Source organism: Hevea brasiliensis, chromosome 14, assembly GCF_030052815.1.
Source record: "Hevea brasiliensis isolate MT/VB/25A 57/8 chromosome 14, ASM3005281v1, whole genome shotgun sequence".
NCBI lineage: Eukaryota > Viridiplantae > Streptophyta > Magnoliopsida > Malpighiales > Euphorbiaceae > Hevea > Hevea brasiliensis.
The window spans coordinates 32,484,008-32,493,568 of NC_079506.1; the positions used below are offsets into that span (position 1 = coordinate 32,484,008).

Genomic DNA, 9,561 nt, shown 5'->3' on the forward strand with positions numbered 1-9,561 from the left:
CCGCAAGGTTCTTCTGCTCCAATTAGGGTCCAATCACCCCCGCATCGTTCACCAACAATGTCTCAAACTGCTCCAGCTATCCCTCCATCTGGAAGTCAGGTAACCTCGTCTTACCCATGGACTTTTAGGGACTTTGAAATGAGGAAAAATTATGAGGCCTTTGCTAAAAAGAAAATTTTAGCCACCAAGTACATTGATGCACACAGCCTCAGGGAGATAGGGCTCTATGAGTCTGCTAGTGAATATTTGGAAAATATAGGTTAGAGTGAATTTGCTAGGATTCAAGAACCTGCTTATAGGGAATTGACAATTGAATTTTTAAGCTCATTGCAATTGGATTTCCAGCTTATGCAAAGTAACCATAGGGACACCATTTCCTTTAGGTGTTTGTGTCAGGACAGAGAACTTGACACTGTTCAAGTAAATGCTCTATTTGGTTTTTATAATGATGGAGAAAAAGTGATAGAGTGGCAAAGGACTATCTATGACCCCCCTATATTTTGGAAGTCCATTGCACCATATGGGAAATACTATAACCCTAGTTTAGCTAAGGCCTCAGCTATTCAAGACCCTATTCTGAGATACTTGCAAAGATTCATGTCTTACACTATACTAGGTAGAGGGCACAGTAATGGGGTTGTAGGAAAGAATGATTTATTCTTTTTATGGTGCATGAAAGAGAAGAAAAAAAATAAATGGTGCTTATTTTCTTTGCTCTCATATGGAACATATAGTCTCTAAGCATTCAGCTGGCAGTATAGTTATTAGGGGGATGGTGACTATAATTGCCAAATCATTTGGTTTTAACCCTGACCAGTATGCTATAGTGTCTATGGTTGGCCAGTCTTTTCTAGATAGAATTATTATGACTCAAATGAAAATTTGTGTAAAGAGGGGTGATGCTTATGTGTTGGTAAATGGGGAAGATGAGGGTACAGAGCAACAGCAGTCACAGGGTATAGGATAGCATACTGATGCTGGTCCTTCTAGCTCACACCCACCTACTGCTGGACAATCAGACTTGTTTTTCTTAAGGATTTGAAAGCAAAAATTGACAGATTGAGTGCACCACAACATCCTGTTTCTGATGCTAATTCTGATATAGTGGTTGCTTTAATGGCTTTAGAAGCTAAGGTTGATACTCTTGGTCAGAAGCAAGCCAAGCTTGAGAAAAAGATTAAAAAGAAGTTTTCTGCATTCAGGAAAAAGCAGAAAATCCATGATAGAGAAATGATTGACATTTACAACAAGCTGGCAGCCTCTTTTAACCAGCTATACAACTGGGGCCAAGACATTTTTAAAGAGATGAAGGCTATGGTAGAAAACCTGGATACTACTTTTGAGAAATCCACTGAGCAAGTACCTGCAGCAGCAAATGAGCCCATGCCATCCACCAATGAAGAAGACCAACCAGCTGTCTAGTTTTAGAATTTGTTTTTGTTAATTTCAGTTAGTTTCTGCAACTTTAGTTTTTAATTGCGCACATTGGTCAGTTTGCTTTATTTTTCAACTGTTAATTTCCTGGTTATTGGAACTTTTATATGTTTTATATATTTGTAAGGGATTTAATTTTTGTTTCTTTTAATTCTGTTTGTTTCCTGAATTTTACATTGGCTTGTTCATTCTTGCTGGCTGCTTTGGTTTCTTTTGCTGTGATACATGCACTATCTTTGTTATCCGGATTTCTATTGAACTGATCATTTTCTTTAATTTCAGTTTCTATTACTATTGTAATAGCATTTATGATATTGCTTTTTAATAGTCATATAACTGAATTATTGACATACAGCAGCTGCTCTTCCCTTAGCCTTGACAATTCAGTCTCTAAGGTAACTTCTCGACATTTATATGCCACATGTTGACACTGCTTTACTTTTAACATGCCTCATGCTAAGGGCCATGCTCTCCAATGAGCTATTTACATTGCTTCAAATTTTCAAAATTTTTAAAACCCACCGAAACTTTCATGGAGCATGACACCCCCCATGTTGATCCCTCATATCAGTTACTTAGCAGTTTGCACAGGGCTTGCTAATTTACCTTTACTCCAACATGCCTCATGCTCCCAATACTTATAATTCACATGCCTCATGTACATATTCTGATCATTCACCACTAGGCATGTACGTTCTACATGGTAACTTTGTTCCATTATTTCTTAGTTTATATCTCTCCAAGTTATCATTTATTGATTTCATTGATATTTCTGCCACTTCAATTAAGCCAATGAGGACATTGTCTAATTTGAATTTGGGGGAGGGCAAAATTTTTGCAAAATTTTTAATCCTTTTTATTTACATTACTTAAACTACATTTCATTTATACTTAGTTACTTAGTTCACATACACCATACACCTACACCATGTAAATATATACACTTGCATATAGATATCATATAGATCATGTATAGTTTATATTTCATTTTTTTTATTTTTATTTTTATTTTATTTTATTTTTGCATTCATTTTAGGAATCATGCATACATAAAAAAAAATATAAATAAATAAATTCTTACCTAATTCTTAGAAGATTGAGAATCATTTTGAAAAGCAATTGAGCTTGCTTCTATATGGGTTGATGGATTGAAAGTTCCGGATTGGTAAGAGGTTATGAGATTCTTATCTAGGTTTATATCTTCTTAGCCAAGGGCGACCCAATTAATTACATTGAGTTTTGAGTACTTAGAGAAAACTCTAGAATAAGAAATAACTAATTGTGTCTCACCAATCCTAGAACAAGCCTTCTAGACTTTTCGAGGCGAAATTTTAGCATTCATTTGAAAAGAGAAATGATTAAGGCATTCTTTGAATTTTAAACCCACATTTTTAACCTTAACCAACTTCACTTTAAATTTTCCCATTGAAACCAATTGAGCCTTCATTTATACCCCTTATTTCCTTAGTACTCATAATCTACCTAGCCATAAACCTAAACACTTACCTACCCTTTATGAGAATAATTAGTTCAAGTGATAGATATATATATATATATATAAAGGACGATTGCGATGCAAAATTCAATGTTATTTATGTAGTCCCTAAAAGAATTGCAAAAATTGTATGCTAGAATTGGTGATTTATTGTAAAGTTCTTCCTCCCATTTGATTCTTAAAAAAAATATAAAATAATAATAATAACAATAATAATAATAATAAAAGAAAAGTGTATCTTGATCTTTTTAACAACTTAATTATTCTCATATTTTGCTTCCCTTTTGCCTTTTCTTTGTTAGCCACATTATTACCCCTTAGCCCAATTACAACCATTAAAAGTCCTTTTGATCTCTTGATTATGTTTTGCTACATTAGTGGAGATTGGAATAGTTAGTTTGCCTATGGGATTGGCACATTATTTATCCATTTAAACTATTTCCATCATCATTTGATACGCATTAGTTTATGGATTGTTTTAGAGTCTATTTTAGCATGATTTCTCTATGTAATTAATTGGTTTGGGTTTGATGGAATGAATAATTGACCCAAGGCTAAACTGTGATAATTGTGGTGAGAATTGAATTTCTTATATCTTGAAGGTGGGTATATGGTTTGTTGGTGGCTAGAGGTAAGTTTGAAAGCTTGAATGAGTGATTTTCATGAATTTAAGAAAAGGTACCCCAATTGCATATAATTGTTTTTAATTTGCTTGAGCACAAGCAAAGATTTAAGTTTGGGGGAATTTGATAAACCCATTTATATAGATATTTTAGGATAGTTTTGCATCCATTTTGCCTTTTTTAGTTTAGTAATTTTATTCTTTTAATGCTTATTTTAGTTAATTTGTTAATTTTAGTTTCATTATATTTGATTTTTGGAATTTTGATGTTTTTTATAGGTTTTAATAAGGTTTCAAGGCAAAAAGGTCCATATAGAAGAAATTCAAAGTGATTTGGAAGCTTAAAGTAGTGTGAAAAGTGAAGAAAATTCGCTTAAAGGAGAAGACCAACCGAAACTTTCAAGGGCCTCAACCTGCCCCGTGTTGAGAGTCGAGTGAAAATAAGAGTTGGCCAGCAAGAATCCACATGAGGCATGTAAATTCACACTGGGTCGTGCAAACAGAGACTTCAAAACAAAACACGCCGAGACTTTCAAGGACTGCCACATGCCCCATGTAGCTGGTCGTGCAGAATCTAAAGGCTCCTCCTCTAAATCAACATGAGGCATGTGGAAAACAGCTTTAATCAATATGAGGCATGTGGGATGGCGCTGGCAGATTTGCTGACATGGAAAAATGTTCTCTTTTCACACCTTTTACACCTTTTGTCCTTACCCCTTTAGAGACTATTTTTAGAGCAACCCTTGAAGGGATATAAAAGCATCATATTCTCATTTTTACCATAAGAAGAAAGAGAGAGAAAAATCAAAAGAGAGAGGAAAGAGGGAATCACGCCATTTTTGGAGGAAGAACACCTATAGAGTGACGCTTTCCAGCTTCCATTTTTCAGATATTTGGATCTTCTTCTTCTGAGTTCTTTTATTTTTAGTTTTATTTTCATGTTTTCTTGCTTTATTTCATATTTTCTACTTATGAATACAAGCATGAGTGAGTAGATACTTAAGATTTTAGAGTTGGGTGTAATGATTTAAGTTTTATTTGTGGATTTGGATTGGTTTTAACCAGATTTTAGTATATATAAGCTTTGATTCTTATCTTGTGTGCTTATTTACATACCCATTGTTGGTACCCTTTGGGTTTTGTTCTTAATCTTAAATTGAAGGACAGAGAGGTGAAAATCTATGATAGATAATCAAGATAATGAACTTAATCACCTAGTGCTAGAAATAAACTAGTGGGTTAAGAGGAATTTCAAGTTGATTAAAATGCTTAAAGGGTTTTGGGTAATTAAACATCGCATGAGAATGGGGTTTAGTTTCCTTTAAAACACTCTTTAGTTTGCTTGAAAGAGAAATTAATGGAAATCAGAATCAACTTTCTTCAAACTTATATTTCCCTTAATCTTGGCTTTTCCTATCCAAATCCCAATAAAATATACTTCATGAACCTCAACTCTGGAATCAATTTTTACCATTAATTAATTAAATCTTTTGTTACTTGCTGAAATTTTAGAAATTAGTATAGTGCATAGAATTTTAATTGCTTAATTCATTATAATTTCCTTATTTTTTCAATTTAATTTGCTGCATCTCTTACTCTATTTTTAGCACAAATTATCGATAGCCCAAATAATCATAACTTTTATAGTTTGGTTCTCAAACAACAAATCTCTGTGGGACGATATCTTTTCTTTACTACTTGAACGACCCATATACTTGCAGATTAAGCAACCAATTTCATATTATTTGGAGTTCTATGGACTAAGTTATGGTCATTTTACTAATGCTGGTCAAGTTGCACTTATATTGCAAAATTTAGGTCATTTTTAGATCAAAGTCAATTCGGCCAGTTTTTGTAATCCAACTTTGGTGATCATTTTGACTTGGTAATTAGCATTTCTAGGCTTTGTGGTCTTCACCAAAGTTGTAGCCCTATGTCTAAGCTTTCCAATGGTATAAATTTCAGGTCATTTGGACCTGTTTTGAGTGAGTTATGGCCAAAAGACTGATTACTGTTCATATAGTCAAATTCTGGGTTCACATTTTAGGCAATTCGAATTTGGTCACTTTTTAGGTCATTTTCTAGGCAGAATTTAGGTATGACCTACACACGAAAGTTGGTTCATTACATGTCTAATTTTAACTCCAATTGGCTTCATATCAATTGGGATTACACAATTAGGGTTATAGCCCCAAATGCATACTGCCCTTATACAATTCTTCAATTACACAAATATTACACATTTAAATTCTAAATCCTCAAACTCCGATACCTAAATTTTGGATTCATCACATTCCATACTCATTCATCATACTTCAAACTGGTCAATTTGAGCAGTTTATACAAGTCCTTAATACACAATACATAACCCTTAATCAAATGGTCAAAATTAACCATAATACACATATAGAATAACTAACTAATACACATGAATTCAACTTAACAATTTGCCATATACTTTCACTAATGTATTATACCATAATTCAATATTTATATTCATGAAATTAGCACTCTCCAATGGACCTCAAGGCTGCTGAAATTGGAGGCCATCAAATACACTTCCATTTTTTTAAATTTCTCACCCATTCAAGTAATCCGAACATTAATTCAAAGTTTACTTGAGAAGGAAAGAAAAATTGGACACTTACCTATTTTTGAAGCTTGCTAAACCTCACCAAAACCTTTCTTTCTTGCTCCCAATATGCTGCCCAAGGTGCATAGACCAACTTTAGTAAAGGAATCTACAAAGAAAATGGCTTGATCATGGTGGAGTGGAGCTCATGCATGGTGGCCAGCCATGGTGACTTTAGGGACTTGAATTTGGCAAGGAGAAGAAAATGGGAAGAAGAAGATGAAAGTGGTTGTATTCTTGTCCTCTTGTGTGTTTAAATACTCCCACTAATCCTCCACTAAGTTCCACTAAGTCTAATTAACATTATATTAATCCAAGGTTATCATAATTGCTATAATGACCTCATAATTCTTTTAATTACATTATGTGTAATATTTCTTATTTTTATGACATTTTTAAAATTTAATACTACTTATTTTTAATGGAAATTTAGGTCAAAAGTCCACTCTAGGTGTCAAATGACCAAAATGCCCCTCTTCAGGTTATATTTCCGATTTTTCGATGCTACCGATTAATTCCTTGACACGCTAATTTCTTAAATTTTCGTTTTCGTTTATACGACTTACTAATTTTTCTTTGACATTTTCAAAGTCAATTATACCTCAATAGGCCTTTAATTATGTCCCAAAAATTATTTTCGAGGGTTCCCTGCGGTCCTGAGGTCGGCAATTGCCTTCGCCGTAACTTTCTAGTACGGTCACCCATCGCTGCGGTGTCGGCTCGTTTAACCTAGTTTCATTTCCTCTCTTTTATTTTTCCTTAATTTTTCTTGTATTTTCTTATTATTTATTTCATCATTTTATGCCTTCGCACTATCACTGAAGTGTAGTCCCAGACATCCTGACTTGTCCGTACAGACATTAGGTCATCGGAGTAGCAGAATGTACAGACTATATAAAGTGAGGGTGTTACACTAGGTGCTTTGAGAGAGGATTTGGGATAGCTTAGGACTGATTTCCATCAAGGAAAATGACCCTTAATCTAGTAAATAAGTTAGATAACATCCCTAGTGAAATTCAAGTGTGAAATCTTAATTCCAGAATTGTTCTAAAATAGATTATTTCATTTTAAGTTTATCATCCTAATGTTTAGAGTTAGCAAACTTCATCCCCTAATTATTCGATAGCCTAGACAGTTAAAATTACCGTGTAGATTGGTACTTACTAAACAAAGTCCTCATGGGAATGATACTCTACTTATCACTTTATTACTTGTTAGCGATCCGTGCACTTGCGGGGTTGTAAAAATAGCGAAACAAGTTTTTGGTGCCATTGCTGGGGATTTTGGTTTTTGTAAAATCAAGCGATAGGCAATTTAGCTGATTTAGGCAACTATATTTATTATTTTATTTTATTTTACTGGTTGTATTTCTTTTCTTTTCTCTCAGGTGCCCAACCTGGTATATGACCAAAACAAAGCCAGAAGAAATTTTGGACTATGATCCGGAGATAGACAGAACTTTGAAAGCCATCAGGAGCAAAAGGAAACATCAAGAGCATGGTCAAGGAGATCCTGAAATTCCTACCATGGCTGATAATAATGACAGACCAAGACTCTTGAGAGACTACGGAGCTCCATCTGTCCAAGGATTTCAGCCCAGTGTCACTAGACCCACAGTGGAAGCCAACAACTTTGAATTAAAACCAGCATGGCTCCAAATGATTCAACAAACCCAGTTTGCAGGTTCACCAATAGAAGACCCACACTATCACCTCCAGTACTTTCTTGCCCTATGTGACACATTCAAGATGAATGGAGTGTCTGATCAAGCAATAAGACTCAGAGCATTCCCATTTTCCCTTCGAGACAGAGCAAGGAAGTGGTTACTTTCTCAACCGGCTGGAACATTTACTACTTGGGAAAACCTATCTCAAGCTTTTCTAGCAAGGTATTTTCCACCTGCAAAGACTGTAAAACTGAGGCTAGAGCTTAACACCTTCAGACAAAAGGAAGGAGAATCACTCTATGACGCATGGGAAAGATATAAAGACCTGCAGAGGGAATGTCCACACCATGGCATAGAAGATTGGATACTAGTACAAAATTTCTATAATGGATTACTACCCTCTACAAGGAGCACAATTGATTCAGGTGCAGAGGGTGATATAATGGAGAAAATAGTGCCACAAGCACTTGAACTTCTAGAAAGGGTTGCATACCACAATTATGAGTGGTCAAATGAAAGAGGAAATGCAAGGACAACTACAGGGGTCCTGGAAGTAGACGCCCTAAACATGATAAATGCTCAGTTTGATCAGCTCACAAAGAAACTCGAAAGAATGCAAGCCAACGCAGTTGGTATAAACAGTCAGCATGAGGACAGCTATGGAGGAGGATACATGAGTTTAGAATACAGCAATTTCAATAAACCCTACACAGAACATATGAACTATGTGAAAAATGGAGGAAACTTCAACCAGAGGCAGCCCAACAATCCATATTCAAATACTTACAACCCTGGATGGAGGAACTACCCAAATTTCTCATGGTCCAATCAGCAGAATCAGCCAATAAATAAGCAATAAGGGTACAAACCACTAGCACCCCCTAGATTTCAAAACAGATGTCAAAACTTTGCACAGTCATCACTACTTCTCCAACCTCAACAACCTGAACCGAAAATGACCATGGAAACCATGATGGAAGGATTCCTAACAGCTCAACAACAGCAAACTGAATTGATTAAACAGCTGACTTGCAGAATGGACCAACTTGCTACTCATAACAAGATGCTAGAGAATCAAATCGCTCAGCAAGCAAGTTCTTCAAGTAAGGCTACTGGCAAACTGCCTAGCCAACCAGAAATGAATCCAAGGGAGCATTGTAAGGCAGTTAAACTGAGGAGTGGAGGAACTCTAGTGCAACTAGAGGTAGAACTGATAAAGGAAACCATAGAAAATTCTGAAGGCCAAGTAGACAAAAAGGAGAAAGAAGTTAAGAAAGATCAGGAAGAGGAAGCAAGGAAGACAAGAAATTACCAGAGCCATACCAGCCTCCCCTACCTTTTCCTCAAAGATTTCAAAAAAACCAAATTGGACAAGCAGTTTGGGAAGTTTTTGGAAGTTTTATAGAAACTTTACATCAACGTCCCCTTCACTGAAGCACTTTCTCAGATGCCATCTTATGGCAAATTTCTTAAGGAAATTCTGTTAAAGAAAAGAAAGCTAGAAGACTATGGAATAGTAGCTCTAACAGAGGAATGCAGTGCCATACTGCAGAACAAACTGCTTCCAAAGTTGGAAGATCCAGGAAGCTTCTCCATACCTTGCCTCATCGGTAACAAGAAAATAGATAAGGCCCTCTGTGATCTTGGGGCAAGCGTCAGTTTAATACCTCTATCGATATGCAAAAAGCTGGAGATCAAAGAACTGAAGCCCA

At 35.4% G+C, this 9,561-nt stretch overlaps 1 non-coding gene across 1 annotated transcript; it reads right to left on the reverse strand.

Moving 5' to 3' along the window:
• Nucleotides 1-8,096: 8,096 nt before the first annotated feature.
• LOC131173631 (small nucleolar RNA R71) lies at nt 8,097-8,203 on the reverse strand. Its single transcript, XR_009143945.1, has one exon. It is a non-coding gene; the product is annotated as a small nucleolar RNA R71 (small nucleolar RNA).
• Between the last annotated feature and the right edge of the window lie 1,358 nt (nt 8,204-9,561).